The following is a 17797-nucleotide window of genomic DNA, read 5'->3' as shown; positions in this document are numbered from 1 at the left end:
TCCCAGTCACGCCCCTTTGTCACTTGCTCTCCCCCCCCACCCGCTCTCTCTGGAACGACCCAGCCACCCCTGGGGTGAGCACGAGGAGCAGCACCTGCGTGGAGGGCTGTGTTCTCTTGCTGGGCTGGTGGTCCCATGCTGGGCGCCCAGTTCTCTTCTTGCTGCCCAGGCGCGTGGCCTGCCTGCGTGTCTCATAGAATGGACGCTGGTGTTGGCTCCTGCCGGGTGCTGGGGAAGGCAGCCCGTTTGTTCTGATGGCCCCTCTTCGAAGGTGAGGCCTGTGGCCGAGGCCTCCCTGTTCCTCCTGCCCGGGTCAGGGCGCGGCCCAGGTCTGATGTGCAGGACCGCCCCGGACCCCGAAGTGGAGCGGGTGGCCTGGGCTCTCAAGTGCGAGCCGCAGACGCGGAAGGGAGGGTGCCCCCAGCCTCTGAGTTGAGCGAGCACTGATGTGGCCCCTCGGCTGGGTGCCCCCACCCCTGCCCAGCCTGTACTCTGCAAGGCCTCTCCTTGAGGCCCAGGGCAGGCGGGTGGGGCAAGGGACTCGCTTGCACCCCCTTCCGCAGTCGTGCCCCCGCGCCTCACAGACAGGGGCGTTGCCCCCTGGACTTACAAAGCAGCTGTGGTGCTTGGCAGCTGAGTGAGCGCGAAATGGGGCAGAAAGCTGCTAAATGAAATCGGCGTGGCTGATGCAGGGGAAGGGTGGGTGCGTGCCCACTCACTCTCTCCCTCTCAGACAGCGCTGGCCACACCAAGCTCTGGCCCCTGCCGTCGGGCCCTGCCTGGTGCCCCACCCGGAGGTGCTGGTTACGCATCCCTGGGTCTGTGTGTCCGCTTGTCCCCGAGACCCGCGTCCCTGTGTCTCCATGTCTCTGTGCCCCTGGGTGGCCTCCTGGGGCCTGATTTCCTCGTCTTCGGAATCCAGACGGACCCTTGTGGCCCTGGCCCACCCCTTTGTCTAAGCCTCTCCCAACTTGTTCCAGGCTCTGCTCTGCCCCTTTGGAGGATGCTGATGGCTGCAGTCTTTGGGCACCTGCTGTGGACTTGGGACTTGATTTTCAAGACCTCATGGAGGCTTCACGGAGGCAGGCTCAGTGAGCCCTTCTGTGAGGCCCGTCACGGCCTTTGCTGAGCCTGTGGGTCAGAACTGTCCCCCAGGATGGGAGTGCTGTTTCCCCCAGGCCTCTTGACTCTCAGGTGGCATTGTCAGAAGCCACTTGCCTCCCGGGGCCTGGATCTGTGCCCTGTCCTGGCTCCTTAGGAGCTCTGTTATGGATCTTGGGCCCGTGGGTGAATGAGTGTTCTGTTCTGTAGGACTCGGTGGAGGGTTGAAGCTTCATTATGTCCCTTCTGCAAAAGGTCCGCTTTTACCCACTGAAGGCCCTCTGGGAGTGGAGACCCCTGATCCTCATCCAGGGTTGTCTTTGGTGGGGGCGGGGGGCTGCTGATGGGCTGGAAAGCCATGGGTTGGGTCAGGAGTCAGAGGCACAGCCCGAGGACCCCTGCGGCCTGGTGCGCACCTCCTCCCCCCAGCCAGGACTGAGCTGTCTGGCAGCAAATTCCTGAGGTAACTAGGGGGCAGGTGGCTGGGCTAGAATGGCTACGCCAGGTCCCCAGGGCAGGGCGGGGCTTGTCTCTGTGATCATCATTCCCAACACACACACACACACACACACACACACGTGCGCATGTGCACACACGAACCCACATGTCCACGCACGTTCACACGCACAAACCCATGTGTACACACACGTGCACATCTGCACACACTCTCGCGAGTGTAGGCACAGGTGCACATGCCTGGCCTTCCCAGCCTTGACGAGCTCTTCCTTAGGAGGACCCAGGCCTGCTGGCTGGACTGTGGTATATAGCTGCTGGGTGCTGGCCTGGTTCTGCCACCCCACGGATTTGGGTCTGAGGAGGGGAGGGCTGGCGAACCTTCCAGTTGGAGCTGGTTCTGTCGTAGGCTCTGGAGGGGAGGCAGGGTTGCCACAGGTGGTGGGGGGAGGGGTCCTCCGGGGGCAGGGACCGCAGAGACAGAGGCCCAGGGGCCCAGAGACCCGGCCCCCAGGCCCGCGTGGCTGTCGTTGGGAGAGGTGGTGCGTGTGAAAGGAGGCAGGATGTGAGGCAGGGTACCGTATGTCCAGGTGAGAGCCTGGGGTGCAGGTCAGGGGTGTGGGGGCCTGGGGCCCTGGGGGGCCGTGGGTGGGGTGGCGTCGTAGTGGCGATTAGGCCGCCAGCTCTTTGCAGTGGGTGGGCTGGAGGCAGGCAGGAGCTGGAGGGAGGAGGGGTCCCAGGTGGGCCTGGAACCCAACTTGGTAGGTGTTGCTCTGTGTGGGCTGCTGACCTTGCCCTGGCTGGGCCACTCAGTGCAGCGGCCTCCATGGGGTTGGTGGGGGGGGCAGTCAGGCCAGGCCCCGGGGCCAGACCGCGGGTCTCTACCATCCCTGATCATGGGGCTGGGAGAGGAGTCCTTTCCTGCTGCACCCCTGGCTCTCCTCCTGTCCCCTTCTCCCTTCCTGGCCCTCGAGCCCTTGGCCTGTCCTTGGGGGGAGATGCTGTCCAGCCTCTGCGCCTGTCCCCACGTTAGCTGAGATATTCCAGGGCCTGGGGTGCTAGCGGGGCTCTGGGAAAGATGACAAAAGAGTATCAAAGGGGCTCAAGCCCAGGTCTAGGAAGATGAGTCCTAGACCCAGGGCACCCGTCAAGTTGGGGGGACAGGCTGTCCATGGTGGGCAGGGAGGCTGGGCGTCCTGGGGTCGGGGCAGGGACCCCAGGGCCATGTTGGGACTGGCCTTGGGGCTGGAACCACAGGGCTTTGGTGTGAAGTATTAACTTGGGGTTGTCCCCCCTGAGACGTTCTCAGTTGGCCCTAGGCTCCGAGTTCCTGAGAGAGGTGCCTCCAAGCTCTGCTAGCTGGGGCTGGGGACAAAAAGGGGAACTCTTGGTCTGAGACCCTGCTTCTGGGGTGACCCAGAGCCTGGCCTCCCTGCACCTCCGTGGACCCATCTGAGCAGCAGTTTCCCTCCATGTCTCAGTTTCCCTGCTGTGTTTGGGGCACAGGGCCGGTGGTGATGGGTCTCAGGAGAGGGAGCCTCCAGTGTGGAGGGGAGGGGAGGGGAGGGGAGGGGAGTGTGAGTTGGGCCTGAGCCAGGCGGTGTGTAAATCCTCCGGCGCAGTGGATAAACCCTGTGGAGTTCAAAGCCGGCCCCGGGTGTGGCCTCCCGGCTGTAATGAGGTTACTGATTCAACAGGCTTCCTGGTGCTGCGGCCCAGAACCGAGGGAGGCTGGGAAGCCCTGGGGAGGGATCTAAGTATCCCATAATTGACCAATTTAGCTTAAGTGTCCACCGGCCCCGGGCAGAGGTCAGGCAGTGACAGCCCAGGTGGCCAGAGTCGCCGCGCTCACGGGCTCCCGATGGACGACCGCCTGTCCAGAGCTCTCTGGAGGAGGCGCCCGGGGGGCCTGCGACCCCCTCTCTCCCCTCTTCACTGTCTGTGGCATCGGCTCTAAGGTGGTGTCCTTAGCCGTGTCCTTCTGGGGGCCTGCTTGTTTTCCCCAGCCAGAGCTGGTTTGTGTCTAGTGTGCGGTTCGGGGCGGTGGGTGCAGCTTGGGCTCGGTGCCAGGGGCCGGGGCTGAAGGCACGCTGCCAGATCCACTGGCCCTTCGCCTTGCTGTGTCCTCGTGCCTCCCACGGGGTAATTGGGCTGCCCTGTGGGGACCCGTGCGGCTTTGGCACCTGTGGGGCTGGGGGGCTGTGAGCCATCCTGGTGGAGCAGGTGTTCGGCCCTGGTGCGCTCCTCGTGTGCGGGCCGCCCTCCTGCCTCCCTCGGTTCCGGGGTTTCCTGGGGGCGGGGCGCATTTCAAGGGTGTGTGGTTGTGCAGCGCCCAGCTCCAGGCCGTGCTTGGCTGATTGGGGACTGGGACGGAGGAGACACCACGACTGGCTGTCAGTGGCAGCTGGATACCCACCCTGTGGAGGATGCACCCAGTGCCCCAGCAAGGGGCTTCAGGGGTGGCCCAGTCCCCGCTCTGCAGTGAACCCAGGCCTTGTGTCCAGAGGACCCCCTTGGCTCGTCGTTTGCCCCTCAGAGGCGGGGCCAGGCATTGGGTGGCACTGGTCAGTGACTTCAAGGTGACTGTGTTGGCCACAGCGGGAGCCATGTACTGAGTTGTCCCCAGGCTGAGCTCACTATGTGCACAGGCCCACGAGCGCGGCTGTTTGGGCCACAGTTTTGGGATGAAGGCTTCAGGCTCAGGGAGGTCGAAAGACATGCCTAAGGTGCTCTGACTGGTGAAGGCCCAGAAGGCGAGCCCTGGGGTCCAGGCCGAGGTGGGGGTCCTTCCTGGAGACAGGTGATGCATACTGTGCCCTCCCCTGGGGCTTGGTTTTGTGCAGAGCGGCTTTGGGGTGCTCTCAGCAGAGACTGTTGTTGCTGCTCTTGGGAGAGGTTTGGACAGTTGAGCTCTGGGTGGGGGGCGTCTCTGGGGCCCCCTTGTCTTGCCCTGCTTGGGTGCGGGGCAGAAGAGCCGCTTCCGTGTGGACGTGCAGCCCAGGGTGGGGGGGGTGGGCGGCCCAGGTGTGCTCTCTGACCAGCTCACTGCGTGCCTGGGCAGGCACCTGCTTTCCTGGGCTCGGTTTCCCTGAGGTTCTCTGGCTGCCAGAGGTCTCTGCCCTTCCCTCCTGGTACCTTGGCCTGGTTCCCGTAAGCTGGTGGCTGTCTGATTGGGGTGTCACAGCTGGGGACCAGCTTCTCAGGAAATGGCTCTGTGCCCTCCCTGGGTTGAGGGGGACAGGCCCTGGGCTGGGGGTGAGGTGCCTATGTGCTAGGAGGCCACGGGCTCTGAGCTGGCCGGGCTGGGGCATGGGGTCACTCTGGCTGGGCCTAGCTCTGGGTCTGAACTGGGAGTGTTAGGGTAAAACATTTCGGGGCAAGTAGCTTGTAATGGGGAAATCGTGAACCTTATGAATGGGGGCCGGGCATTGTAGGCGGCAGTGGGGACCTTGACCACCCAAGGTCAAGCCAGCTTCCTCTCTCCTTGGGCTCTGACCTCCCCTGCCTGGAATTCTCCATGGTTTTCCATTGCCCCTAGCGTGGAGGCCAGGCCTCTGCTCCGTGTCACGTGGCCCTGGAGCCTCTCCTGCTTCATCAAACACCACTTGTTCTTCCTTGCCTTCCAGTGTTCACAGCTTGTTGCTGAGCGGCTGCCCGGAGTGAGGACTGAGGGCCGGCTCTGAGTTGGAATCAGTGTGGCCCTGGGTTGGCAGACTCACTTGTCTGGCCTTCAGTTTCCTCCCCTGTAAGCTGCCTGGGGAGGCTTCACAGGAGAGGTGTTGTTGCAGTTAGGTTTTGAGGCATGAATAGGAGTTTGTTGGGTGGGCTGTGGAAAGGGAATCAAGGTAGAGAGAATGGGTGGACCCTCCCCAGGGATTTCTGGCCCCAGCCAAGGATATGGAGGGGAATGCCCATGTGGAAATTGGTAGGGGTCCTCCCTGGAGGATTGTAGAAGAATCTAACTGCGTGGCCAGGCTACCGTGGCTTGCCCCTTGCTGGCTCGGTTAATAGGTCTGTGCTGGTGAGGAAGCATGTGAGCATCGGCGGGTGGTGGTGGTGGTGATGTGTGTAGTCAGCTGGTCTGGGAATGATTAACCCTGTGAGGGGTTAAGGGTAGCGGTGGGCCTGGCTCTGACCTGGCAGACCCTATTCTGGCTGTTGGCAGCTGCTCTGAGCTGGTGGCCTGATGTCCCTTCTATTTCCTAGGCCCTGACACGTGCTGGTCTGGAGTATGATCCATACTGGCCCACCACCTGTTAGACTCGCTTAGAACTCGGGTTCCTGGGGTGAGTGGCCATTGCTGGGTCCCTCTCTGGGTGGAGCAGCCGGGGGGTCCTTTCTTCACCCTGCCTCTCTGTCCCCATATCCTCCATCCATCCCTACGGTGCCCCCTGCTGCGGCCCCTGCCCCTTTCTTGGTGGCAGCTAGGTGTCATTTGCCCAGGGGCCTCCTGTGTGAGCCCTGGGCTGTCCCCTCCCTGCACTGAGGAAAAAACTGATGAGGCCAGAGTCCACGGGAGGTGGGGGAACCGTCCCCACCCCACCCCTGCTGCTGGACTTTCTGCCCAGGACCAAGGTCAGGAGGAGGGCTGGGAGGTGGGGACCGTAGGCATTGGGTGCTAGGCCGTGACCCCTGGGGCAGGGCAGTGCCGGCTTTGGCCTTCCTGGGCCCACATGGAGGGGCAGGGACTGCGGGGAGGGCAGCTGGGGCCTCCCTCTTCCTTTTTCTGTCTGCGGGGGCACAAGGTCAGGGCTCCAGCCCTCCTGGCTGGCTGGGCCCGCCTGGCCCCGAGGCTGGGACCCCAGGGAGCCTTCCCCTCCAGACTACGGGCCTGGGGGAGCGGTGGCCCGCTTCGGGCCCCCTGACTGTCCCATTGCGGCTCTGCCACGGGAACTCTGCGCCTTGGAGCATGTTACTTCCTCCCTCTTTATCTCGGTTTCTGCGTTGGTGAAGTGGAAGGAAGGAGGTTGGAGGAGCTGGGGGGTGAGGTGGAAGTGCGGCCGTGAGGCTGCTCCCAGCCAGGACCCCTGGCAGGCGTGGCTGCCAGGGCGTGGCTCTGTCCCCCTCGGGTCCCTGAGGCTGCAGGCCACCCCTCCTCCGCCGTGGGGTGGCTCCTAGGTCTTGTTTGCAGCTGAAGCCACGGTGCCAGGCGCTGCCCCGGCTTGCGAAATGTTTGTTGATTGAATTAGTGCGCCCTGCAGATGCCTCCCCTGCTCTCTGCACTTCAGAGGGCCCGTAGGGGGGAGCCTACCCCTCGCCAAGTTGGCTTTTAAAACTATTACCCCTGTGCAGAATCACTCTCCTGGGGGTCTGCCGGCCTTCCAAGGGAAGGGAGTCTTGTGGTGTGCAGCCTGGTGCTGATTCCTGGAAGTGCAGCAGGGAGAGCAGGGAGAGTCTGGGACGATGGGCCAGGATCCTGACCTGGAGGGTCCCCTGGTGCCCTCGAGGGAGCCTGCAGCGCCATGCATTCCTGCCCACGGGGCAGGCCCCCTGCCCACCCCCGCTCTGCTTACCTTAGCTGCAGCTGCCCCCTGGTGCTGGAGAGATGCTGGCTTGCCCTTGGACCCAGATGCCCAGATGCATATGGGGAAGGACGCTCAGCCCCAAAGGACCACCCGTGTCAGGGCCTGGTTCCTTCTTCTGCCGCTAAGCATGTCTTGTTGAAACTGGGTCGGCAGGGGGTGGCGAGGATCAAGGCCTGACCAAGAGGTCCAGAGCAAACATCTCGCCTGCCTGTTTGTTGTTCATCCATCCGTCTGTCTGACTGGCATCTGGCTCTGCTGGGGTGGCAGAGTTGAGTGAGGCCCACCCCCCAAGGGGGTGAGAGGGGTTTGGGGTCAGAGAACAGAGATGGACTCAGTGCTGCCAATTGAGTGGGTCACCTTGGGCCAGATCTTTAAAACCTTTCTGGGCCTCGGGTTTCTTATGTGCAAAGTGGCGCTGATGGCATTTCGGGGCAGGTCACACGTAGTGAGTGTGGAGCTGAGGTTGGCTGGTCTGATGTCATCCCTGCTCTCACTCCGGCGGGGGGAGACAGTGTGAGTGTGGTGGTAGGAAGGCGTACTGAAGGCAGGCAGGGCGTAGGAGTGTTATCAGCTTGCCCTGGTGTTTGGTGGGTTGGGCCCTCCGAATTGGGTCCTGAGGGATGCATAGGAGTTTGTCTGGGAGGAGTCAGTGTCTGTACGTTCAGACCTGTGTGTTAGTTTTGTTTTGTCAGGGGCCACCCCAGAGCAGAGCTCCTTGAATCTGCCTATGTGGGAGAGCCGAGCCGCTGAGGGGAGAGCTGGAATCAGGGGGCCTGGAGGAGGCCCTGGGTCTTCTGTCTCCAGGAGCTTGGAGCTGTTATTGCTGCTGTGTCAGAAGCGGGGCCGGAGGGCAGGGTGGGGGGTGGTAGCCAGGTGGACGTGGCTTGTGGCCTCAGTGCCTGGAAGAATGGTGAGCCTTTTACCCAACGCAGAGCGCTGTAGAGGGGCAGGTCTGGGGGTGATCGGGACTTCAGTGTGGGATGCGTTCTGACACCCCCCGGGAGAGGTCTGGCAGCTGTGCGGGGCTGGAGCGCAGGGAGAGGTCAGGGCTGGGATGTGCGGTACCGGGCGGCGGGGGAGGCAGGAAAGCCTGGCAGCGGGAGGAGGTCACCCCTCCGGCCCCACGGAGAGCAGAGGTGGAAGCAGGTCAGGGCCCCCGCCCCGTCAGTGGGATCCTTCTAGGCTGTGCAGATGGGGTGGTGTTGGAGCCGGACTTTGGAGGCAGGACCCCCCCTTCATTTCTCGGCACTGCTCTTTGTGGTGGGGACTGCCGGCCTGGGGCTCCCTGGGGGGAGAGCGGTGCCCCTCGGCCTGATGCGGCTGTGGCTGCAGGGCTGCGGCAGGTGGCAGCCCCCCGCACCCTGAGGAGGAGGGGGACCCCATCCCTGCCGTGGGGCGCGGGGGAGTGCGGGACATCCTTCGGCTCTGGCCGGGCTCCTGTGGCTTCATCCCCCTGTGCCCTCTGCCCCCAGCTCTTGGACGGTCTGTGGGAAGATGTGTTTGGCAGCCGTTGGAAGAAGTTCCTTCCACCCCTGGCCCTGCACTGGGGGACACAGCTGGGGTGTGGCCTGTCCTAGATCGTCAGGCTGGAGACCGGCTCCCCCCACCCCCTGCGCCCAGTACGCTCCTCGCTGGGCACCTGTCTGGTGCATGCTGGGAGGGCCGGCCCCAGGCACCTGAGACACGGGAGGCCTGTGCTGGGCTCCTGCCACCTGTGCCCAGGCAGCCGGGTGGTGCCGAGCATGTGCCTTGGCCGAACGGGCTGGTCTGGGTCCCAGCTCAGTGTCCACACCTGCAAACAGGGTTCATAGTGGCTCTGGGGTGCCTGCGGATTGCGGGACATGGGGAGCGGCCTGGGATGTGTAGGGCCTCTCTGGGCCTCCCTCCTTGGCCTAGGAGGGTGGGCAAGTGTGCAGGCATGGCCCTCGGCCTGGAACCCCCCCCTGCCCCCCCCCCCAGGCACTCGATTCCTGCCGACTTCTTTCTGGCTGCGGTGGGATGCAGTTCACAAAGAGAGCATGCTGCGGCATTCAGAGGGCCGCCTGGCGTCAGGGCGTGATCTGAGTCCTCCCAGCTGCAGGCCCGTGGGCAGCTCTGCTTCCAGGTTGACTGCCCCCCCCACTCAGGGACTAGGGATGCCTAGTCCCTCTGGCCAGGCCCAGGGTCACTGGGCAAGGTCACGTCTCCCGGTGCCTTTGCTGGCTGCAGGTCTTGGGAGAGGCGTGCTCCCCGCGTGCGTCTGCCCGCAGCAGCGAGCCCAGCCTCCCGGCCTGCAGCCCAGTCCTGAGCCTTATCTGCCTGTGGGCACTGTGTCTCCTGCACTGGGTAGCGATGGGACGGGGGAGGGGCCTGGACGCGGCTGATAAGCTGCAGAGCTTGTTATCAGAGGGGCAGCCAGTGCCCCTCACCCCCTCGGCCACCACTCCAGTCCAGCCCCGAGGCCAGGCCCTGTGCTCTGTCCAGCCCGGTGGGGGAAGATGTGGGGGGCAGGCAGATCATGGCCTCGGGGTAGTGATCAGGCCTTGTGGGGGTGTCTCAGGGACCCCCAGTGAGGAGATGGCCTGCCCTGGACCTGGGCCTCCCTGCCCTGCTGACTCTCACCTCTTGGTGTCCCCTTCTCCCACCCCCCAGTTTCACAGAACCAGGGGACTGTGGTCACCACTGTCATCCCCCTGGCCGCCTGGTGCGTGGTGGCCCCCACCTGCCGGAACCCGGGACTGCACCCTGTGACCCGGGTCGGCGGCCTCTGTGCCTGTGGCAGGTGGGCTGCTCGGGTCTCTGACGTCAAGCTTGGCCCCAGGACCTGGAGGTCAAGGGGCCCAGGGCCTACCTCTTGTCCTTGGCTCCCGGCCACGGGGAGCCCCACCTCATGCTTTCTGGCAGGTTCTGAGGGTCTGTCGGCTGGAGGGTGCTGGGCCTGTGGCCCACTGCTCCATGCGCTCCCCCACTCCTGCCCTCCCCTGACTCTCCCCAGGGACTTGGAGCCAGATGCACATGGGGCAGAGGGACCTGGCGGCCTCCCTCCTGTCTGGGGCCAGGGTGCACTGTATGAGTGTGTGAGTGGGTGTGTGTGTGAGCCTGTGTGAGCGTGCAAGCCTGGGTGTGTGTGTGCACGAGTGTGTGTTCTGTGTGTCCTCGGTCCCCCACTCTTGCTGGCCAGCATAGTCATGTCCAGGGTGCAGATGGTCCTGCCCTCTCATGGGCTGCCTTTCTCAGTGAGGGCGGAGCGGACCGTGCAGACGGGTGTGCGCTGGGGGGCCGTGCAGACGGGTGTGCGTGGGGGGGGGGCCATGCAGACGGGCGTGTTGCCTGGGGGGGGCGTAAAGACGGGCGTGCGCTGGGGGCCGTGCAGGCGGGCGTGCGCAGTGGGGGGCTGTGCAGACGGGCGTGCGCCGGGGGCGGGCCGTGCAGACGGGTGTGCCGCGGGGGGCCTGGGCGGGTCTGAACCAGGCAGTGCTAAGAAAGCAGCAGGGGCTAGTGGGTAGGTGAGTTACATGAGGAACTGGGGTTTTCTCGTGAGGGCCAGAGGATGGAGAGGGCTGGGAGCCGATGTGTGTTCTAGGGAGACAGTGGGCTGTTATGGGGAGGGTGGTTTGGGGCCAACTGGTGCTGGGTCAGGCTGGTTATGTCACCCCCAGACTTCCCTGGCCAACCCCCCTAGCCCACTTGAGTTCCCCCGGGAGGGGGCTGTGAGTGTCAGATCGAGGGGTGGCCTGTGAGGGCTCCTGGGGTGACAGGGGCACTCTGAACTAGCACAGGGGGCTGCTGGGGCCCGCCCACAACACGCCCACTGCTCCAGGCCCAGGTTGAATGCTGACCCAGCAGGTGCCTAACGGAACGGGGCCAGCAGTGGAGGGTCCTCATGCGGCAGAGGGTAGGAGGGGATGGCATACATGCTTGGGCCCACATGGGCCTTCCTTGCTCTCTGGCTGGGTGTCTCAGCTCCAGGATCAGCTCACTCTTCTGCGCAGTTCTACACCCTGGAGAACGAGCCAGACCTGAAGCCAGGGTCAGTCATGCACACTTTAGTATGAATGAGCCTAGTGCCAATCCTGGACAGGCCTAACAGGAAAGGATAGGAAGGAAGGCTTCCTCTGATTGTTCCATGAGGAAGTTCAGGTCTGATTGCCGCATGGTGAGCTGGGGCAAGCCAGGAGCCAGATCCTGTCTCTCACTCTAGTCTGGTGCTTTTATTTTCTGATTGCCCACCTTGGGTAGCAGAGCGAGCGTGCAGATGGGGCACTGGCAGAGGGGAACATGTCTGGGGGAACCTGCCAGAGAGGCATGTGGGGGTACCAGGAGCCTTGTGTGGACCGTGGTGTGGCACCCCTCCCTCCCTCCCTCTGTACCCAGGGGCTGGGTTTGTACCCCATTGATGGGGGGAGGCTCAGCTCCTTGCCCAGGGTCACCTGGCTGGTTGATGGCAGAGCTCGGATTTGAACCAGATCCTCAGGATTCCTCTTTGAGGCTTGGGTGTGTAGTTGAAGTCTTGGCAGCTGGAGGCTGGGGGAGACATTCCTCATCTGGGAGGGGCCCGGTGCTGAGCCCGCCTTGTGGGGCGGTAGATGCCTTGTTTCCTACACAAACAACCAGGGCTGGCTGGAGCAATTTTATTTTTATTTCCTATTTTTACTTCCCCGTTGGCTCTTTTTAGTAACTCTGGGTCAGATAGGCCCCCGCCCTCCAGTCTCCACCCGGCTTCCTGGACCAGGCCTGGGGCCTCAGAGAAGATGAGTATATGTGACTCTAGGGGGGATTCGGCAGCTTGGCTTGCACTCACTTGGTCACAGGGAACTCACCCTCTCACCATATAGTTCTGCAGTGGCCCCTTTTCATCCTCTGGGACCAGCCACGGTGGGGGAGGGGGTGTTGGTAGTGGGTGCGTCTTGGTGCATGACTCGGTTTCCTCACACCCCTCCCTGGTTCTCAGCTGGAGGCTGAGGCTTGGGGTGGCGTGACAGAGAAGAAAGGGTGACTGGTATAGGTGTATGTGCCAGGTGGGGTGGGCTGTGGCCATGTGGGTAGATAAATGTGCAGTGTTCCTGCCTTGGACCTGCTGGACAGGGTGTGTCGAGAGCAGGGCTGGACTTGGTCTTGTTCAGACCACGTGCACCAAGGGCCCTGGGCCAACCCCCTGAGAGACGGGCCGTGCTGTGGGGTCAGCAAAGCCCACCCCCAGGGCGGGGGTCGTTGGAGCGGCTGGCCAGCTGGGGTCTTCCCGTGATGGGTGCTGCTGGCTGTGGGGCACGTGGAGACCCCAGGTTAGGGGACGACTCCCTAAGGGCTCCTGGCCCAGCCCAGGGTGAGGGGTCTTGGGGACTTTGCCTGTGTGAGCAGAGCTAGGCAGCATGCCAGCATTTGGTGGATTGGGGTCCCGAACTGTGAGAGCAGGCTGGAGAAAGCACCAGACCCCCGGTGCTCCCAGGCTCGGGTGGTGTCGGGTGCGGGATGAGCTTGCTGCAGTCCACCAGGTGCCCACTGCGGCCTGTGCCAAAACCACGGCACTCCGTGTACAGACGAGGCTTGGGCTCAGGGAGGCCAGGCAGCTCTTCAAGGTCACACAGCTTGGGGTGCGGGGTGGCCAGTGCCACGCCCTCTCCCTGTCTTTCATAGACGAGGAAACTGAGGCACAGAAAGCCGGAATACTGCTGCCAAGTTCCCACAGGTGGCAGCATGGGACTTTGCCCTGTGCTGCCCGTTCCAGGCCTTCAGTGGGGAGGGGCTGGGCAGAATGGGGTGGGGGCAGGGTTTATCCAGGACCCGCCGTGGGCCGTACACAGGGTCAGGATGGAAGGCCCAGGTGGCTTGGATGTCGGGGAGCTGCTTACCTGGATGGGGACATGGGATACGGACAGGCCCACCCTGCCAGGACTTACAGTGCCTGCTGCATGCTGGATGGCCGATGGCTGGAGCGTGGACAGGTGGGTCTGGATGGCAGCTCCGGGCTCAGCGGGTCAGGAGGGCTCCCAAGGACTGAGGAAGGACGCAGACTTGGTGAGGGCGTCTGGGCCTGGCCCGCCCCCCTCTGCACTGGCGGGGCCCGCTTTGTGTCCGTTTGTCCGTCATTGGTGGTAATGGCAGAGGCCAAGCACCCATTGATCCTGAACCCATCCTGCCGAGCCCCACTGGTACCTGGGACCCTCTGCCATCCTGGAGGTGCTGGGTGGGCTCCAGGTACAGGCTGCGGGCCCCCGTTTCCTGCAGGACGCCAGGTGTGGTCTCCCGGGCTGACACGGGCGGCCCCAGCCGCGCTCAGGCCAGCCTGGTGAGAATGGGGCTTCGGGCCCTAGGAGGTAGTGGACAGCACTGGGGGACGAACCTGCCCGGCCTCCCTCCTGGCCCTTCCTGCCCTGGCTGGCTCGGGGAGCACAGCAGGCCGCCGTAGTCCTGCCCGAATCCCGCAGTGTGAGTGATGTGGGTGGTGCATGTGTGCACGTGTGGGCCCCGGGACTGTGGGTAATCCCTTGATTACAGGCCAGGAAACCGAATCCCGCAGCTGAGGTGGGTGGGGGCCACCTCCTCCCTGGAGAGGCCCAGAGCTTACGGGATTTCTCCCCACCCCGCCCTTGGGAGGTGGCGTATGGGGGGGGGCATCTGGCCGGTGGGGCTGCTTGTTATCACAGGGCGGAGGGGCTCCTCTTCCTAGCCTAGGAAGCCGTGTGGGCTGGGGGGCTCGGGGGTGCTGGGGCGGCTGGGCTCGTACTCAGGCCTTCACAGCTGTGTGGCCTGGGCCAACCTCCCTCTTGGAGCCTGGACTTTGTTGTCTGGGAAGTGGGGTGATGACACTTGCTTGGGGGTGGGAGTGGAGGTGAACCTAAGTAGAGCCAGACCTTCAGTTCTTGCCTGGGAGCAGGGAGGGTGGTGGCTGGGGGCCCCTCTGAACCTCAGTGTCCTCATCTGCCCGGTTTCTTGCTCTGGTGCTGGGACACGAGAGGGATTGCCCGTCAGCACCCAGAGGCGCCTGGAGGTGGGAGTGCTCTGTTGGGCGGGGTGGTGTGGGGAGGATGTGAAAGTTCTGCTCCCCTGGGAGGGGTGGTTTCAGGGCAGCTGGCTCCAGAACCGTCCTGGGAACCAGGAATCTCCAGGGTCAGGAACTGAGACCTGTTGCCACGTGTGGCCTTGGCATGGACTGGGGGGTTACGTTTTCCCGTCCAGTCCCCACAGGCCTCTCCCTGGGTCCTGGGTAGGGGTGGGTGTCCAGGTGGGTGGGCTCTGTCAGGGAGGGACCCCTGGCTCTCTGGGGACCAGCCCCCCACTTAAGTGAGTGAACACTGAGCCCTGGACTAGAATGATTCTGGGTTCCCCTTCTTCTTCAAGCAAAGAGGATCTTTCGTAACTGTGGGAAAGAGCATTTCTCCCCGAAGGCGGTGGGGGCGGGGGCTTGGTCAGCAGATGTGACGTCCCCCCGCCCTCTTGCCCTCTGCCCTCCTGCCTGCAGTGCCCTCCGGCCCTTTGCCGGGCCTCCTGGCCCCACCAGGGTGGGGTGGGCTGGGCATGCCCAAGCAGCTCTCACCCCAGGCCTACCAGTCTCCTTTGGGGGTCCCCACGGGCAGAGCGGAGCCTCTAGGGGTTCCCGGCAGGGCCGTGCCCTGTGCGTTCCCACCTCTGAGCCTTTGTGCAGGTGCCCTCTGCCTGGTGTGCCCACCTGGCCTCTGCCCTCTTGTCCCTAGAGTCTGATTCCACTGGGACTCCGTCCCCTTGAAGCTGGTCCCCAGGCCTGAGCTGGGTGTCCCTGTCCTCAGAGGGTCCCTGACATCCCCCCATCTGCTCCATACCCCAGGCAGGGATTGGGCCAAACGGGGACAAGTCCACCTTCGTGTGCCCTGGGCCCTAGTTTCCCCAGCTCCAAGTGGGTCCCTCCCAGCGCTGAGGAGTGAGGATGGTGTGGCTTACGGTCCTGGGAGGGGCTGCTGCCGTGGCAAGGGGCCAGGAGCTGGTTCACTCAGCTAGGATCCGGCTGGTGTGCAGTAGGCGCTTGGCAAGGCTTGGGGCCAGCGGACTTGGCTCCCTGCCCATGCTGCTGGAAGGGTCTGTGATTCGGGTCCCACCCCTGTGCTCCTGACTCAGCAGCCGCAGGGTGGGGGAAACCGGAGGTTTCTCCACAAAAACCCCAACCCTGGGCATCCGCCACAGGGCCCAGATTTCTCTCCAAGGTGGGAAGTAGAGCCCTTGGCTTCCTGCCTCTGGGTTCCCAGCAGGACATTGGGGGTGGGGCTGGATCCGGGGCTCTGGGCTCAGCCTGGGGGTGTCTCCCCACCCCCTACCCCAGTCTGCACTCCCCCAGTGCACCACCTTCTGTGGTTCCCCAGTGCTGCAGGATGAAGTCCTCACTGCCTCCTGGCTTGGCTTTCCTTCTGTCCGCCCTGCTCCTCCTGCCACCACACGGGACACCCCTCGGTCCTCAGGAGCCAGGGTGGCTTCTGCCTCTGGTTCCCACCCGCACTGCCTCTTCACCTGCCAGCTTCCTGCTCTGGCCACTCTCCACGCATGCAGCCTCCTCCAGGGCTCCCCTGGCTCGGGTCCCCGCCACCCCTAGGCGGCAGTGCCTGGTGTCCCAGCACCCTGGCGGCGGCAGGATGGGGCTCGGGGGCCCCCCTTCGTGTCACTGTGAGCCTGACAGGTGGACGTGGTCCTGAAAGGGAGCACTGAAGCCCTCCTCTGGGGGGGGGGGCTGCCTGGTGGGGAGCTGGGGCTGGCACTCACAGGGCCTCTGTTCCTTGGGCAAGGCACCTCCAGCCCCCCGAAGCTCCAGCTGCCCCAGTGCAGAGTGTCTGTGGAGATGGAAGGGGCTGCGCCCCAGAGGCCACAGCGAGCACCTGGTAGGGGGCGGTTTGGGGCAAGGGCCTCGGTTTCCGCAAGGTCGGGTGGCGAGACCGGCCCCCACCAGGGTGTCTCGGGGAGATGTCTGCACTGCCTGAGGCTGCCCCTGCTCCTTGGGGTGGAGGTGCTGGGGAGGAGGATGAAAGTTTGGGCCGAACGCAGAGGTGGGGTTTCGCGTCCCCTCGGCCGCCAGCGGTGGGCACATGTGGTGGGTGTGTGGCCCTCCGTGGCCGCCCTAGGGCCAGTGTGCAGGCAGCCGGGCTGCGGTGAGGAGCCTGGGGTTGAGAGGCTTCCGTCGGGGTCCGGGTGGCCTCGGGCCAGCAGGGACCGCCATCCCGCACCCCCCACCACTGTGGGGTACACGTTGTTGTCACTCGGACCTCGCGTTCCTGGCCCGGCTCCTCCTCCTGGGTCTTAGTTCAGCGTCTGATGGCAGCCTGGGTGCCCCCCAGTCCTGCGGTGCCCGCTACCTCCTTGATCCTTAAAGGCATTTGTGAAACACGAGCTAAAAAAGGTTCTTCCCCAGGGGGTGGGGGGGAGCACAAGGAGGGGGAGAACAATTGAAGCTGAAATTAATTGTGCTGCGCGGTTTTCCTCTTGCCCCCCACTCACCGTCAATGCATAATGCATGACCAGGGAAAGTGAAAAGTAATTAGAGTCTCGACTCACCCGCTTCATTCATGACTAAATCTGGGTCAGCGCCTGGCACAGATGAGTGCGAGTGGGCGCCGCGCGGCGGGACGGTGACAGTGTTACTGCACCTGCTTTGCATGTCATGCCCAGATGCCCCCTCCTACAGGAAGCCCTCCTAGATGCCCTCCCCCCTTGGAGGCTCTTTCCCACGCCTGAGGCCCAGTGTCTTCTGCGTCTGATGGTGTCTTTTCCTCGCCTTCCCTGTAGGGACCGTGTTGGGGGCTGGCAGCAGCTTTTGGGGTGGGGCACGTGGGGGCGTGGGCGACAGCCCAGCGTGATCTGCTGTCAGGGGCCACACAGGGCCTGCTCGAAGTGCTCACTTGTTCCGAAACGCTTGACCCCAATCGTGCCGTCCTTTTTAGATCTCTCCCACGCTGGCATGGTCCTTGGGGTGAAGTCCCAACTCTGGTCCTGGCACTGGTCCCTGCTGGGGAGGCAGACCAGCTGTGCCGATCTGCTTCCTGTTGCTAGAATGTTCCCAGCCCTCTTCCTGCTCACAGCTTTTGCACGTGCTGTGCCTCCTGAATGCCCTTCCTCATGTCACCCCGTGGCCCCCATTTTCTTCCTTCTGATCTCACTTGGGTGTCACCCCCATAACTGCTGTGGCCTCTCCCCCACGGTCACCCTCAGCCACCTCAGCCTGCTTGTTTCCCTCTGAGGGTTTGCTGATGGGGCTCCCGTCTGTTCCCCTGACTGGGGGGGGTGAGCTCTGGGACTGTGGGGGCATCCCACAGTCTGGCATCCCCACGTTTTCAGTACAGTGGGTGCAGGAAGAACGTGGCCGAGCCCCTATTTCTGGGGTCTGCAGCTGCCTGTCCTCTGCCCCCTCCCATTGATAACCTTGCCGAGACAGTAGGGTACTCTTAGGGAGGGGTGAAGGGAAAGCGCTGCCCCTGGGGGACGGTCCTTGCAGCATTGCTGGGCTCTGCATAGTGAGAGCTCTCGGGGTGGGGGGGCCTGGGTGCTTGGGGCAGTGTCTGGGTAGAGGGGCGACAGTGGGGGGCCTGGCCAAGACTCTGCCACCTCCTGACTCTTCTCATCTTACAGAAGGGGAAAACAGGTCTGAGGGCAGGTGTTCTGTCTGACTCGAGGCCACTAGGGAAGGTTCGAGAGGAGGACCCCGGGCCTTGGGGGAGGGTACTGGGCCCTTGGGGGAGGACTCTAGGCCTTGGGGGGGAGGGCCCTGGGCTGTGGGGGCGGACCCC

General features: G+C 63.9%; 1 protein-coding gene across 1 annotated transcript in view; it reads left to right on the top strand.

Annotated features, from left to right (window-relative positions):
* The first annotated feature begins 5271 nt into the window (after window positions 1-5271).
* The window catches only part of RXRA (retinoid X receptor alpha), an 88576-nt gene continuing 76050 nt past the window's right edge, over window positions 5272-17797 (top strand). Inside the window, exon 1 of the mRNA XM_035015488.1 lies at window positions 5272-5840. The gene's annotated coding sequence lies outside the window, so the exon portion shown is untranslated. The remainder of the gene's footprint in view (window positions 5841-17797) is intronic.

Source organism: Mirounga leonina, unplaced genomic scaffold, assembly GCF_011800145.1.
Source record: "Mirounga leonina isolate KUSES-001 unplaced genomic scaffold, KU_Mleo_1.0 Mir_170, whole genome shotgun sequence".
Taxonomy (NCBI): domain Eukaryota; kingdom Metazoa; phylum Chordata; class Mammalia; order Carnivora; family Phocidae; genus Mirounga; species Mirounga leonina.
Note: the sequence above shows the minus strand (reverse complement) of the source record. Positions and strands in the feature narration are given on the sequence as shown.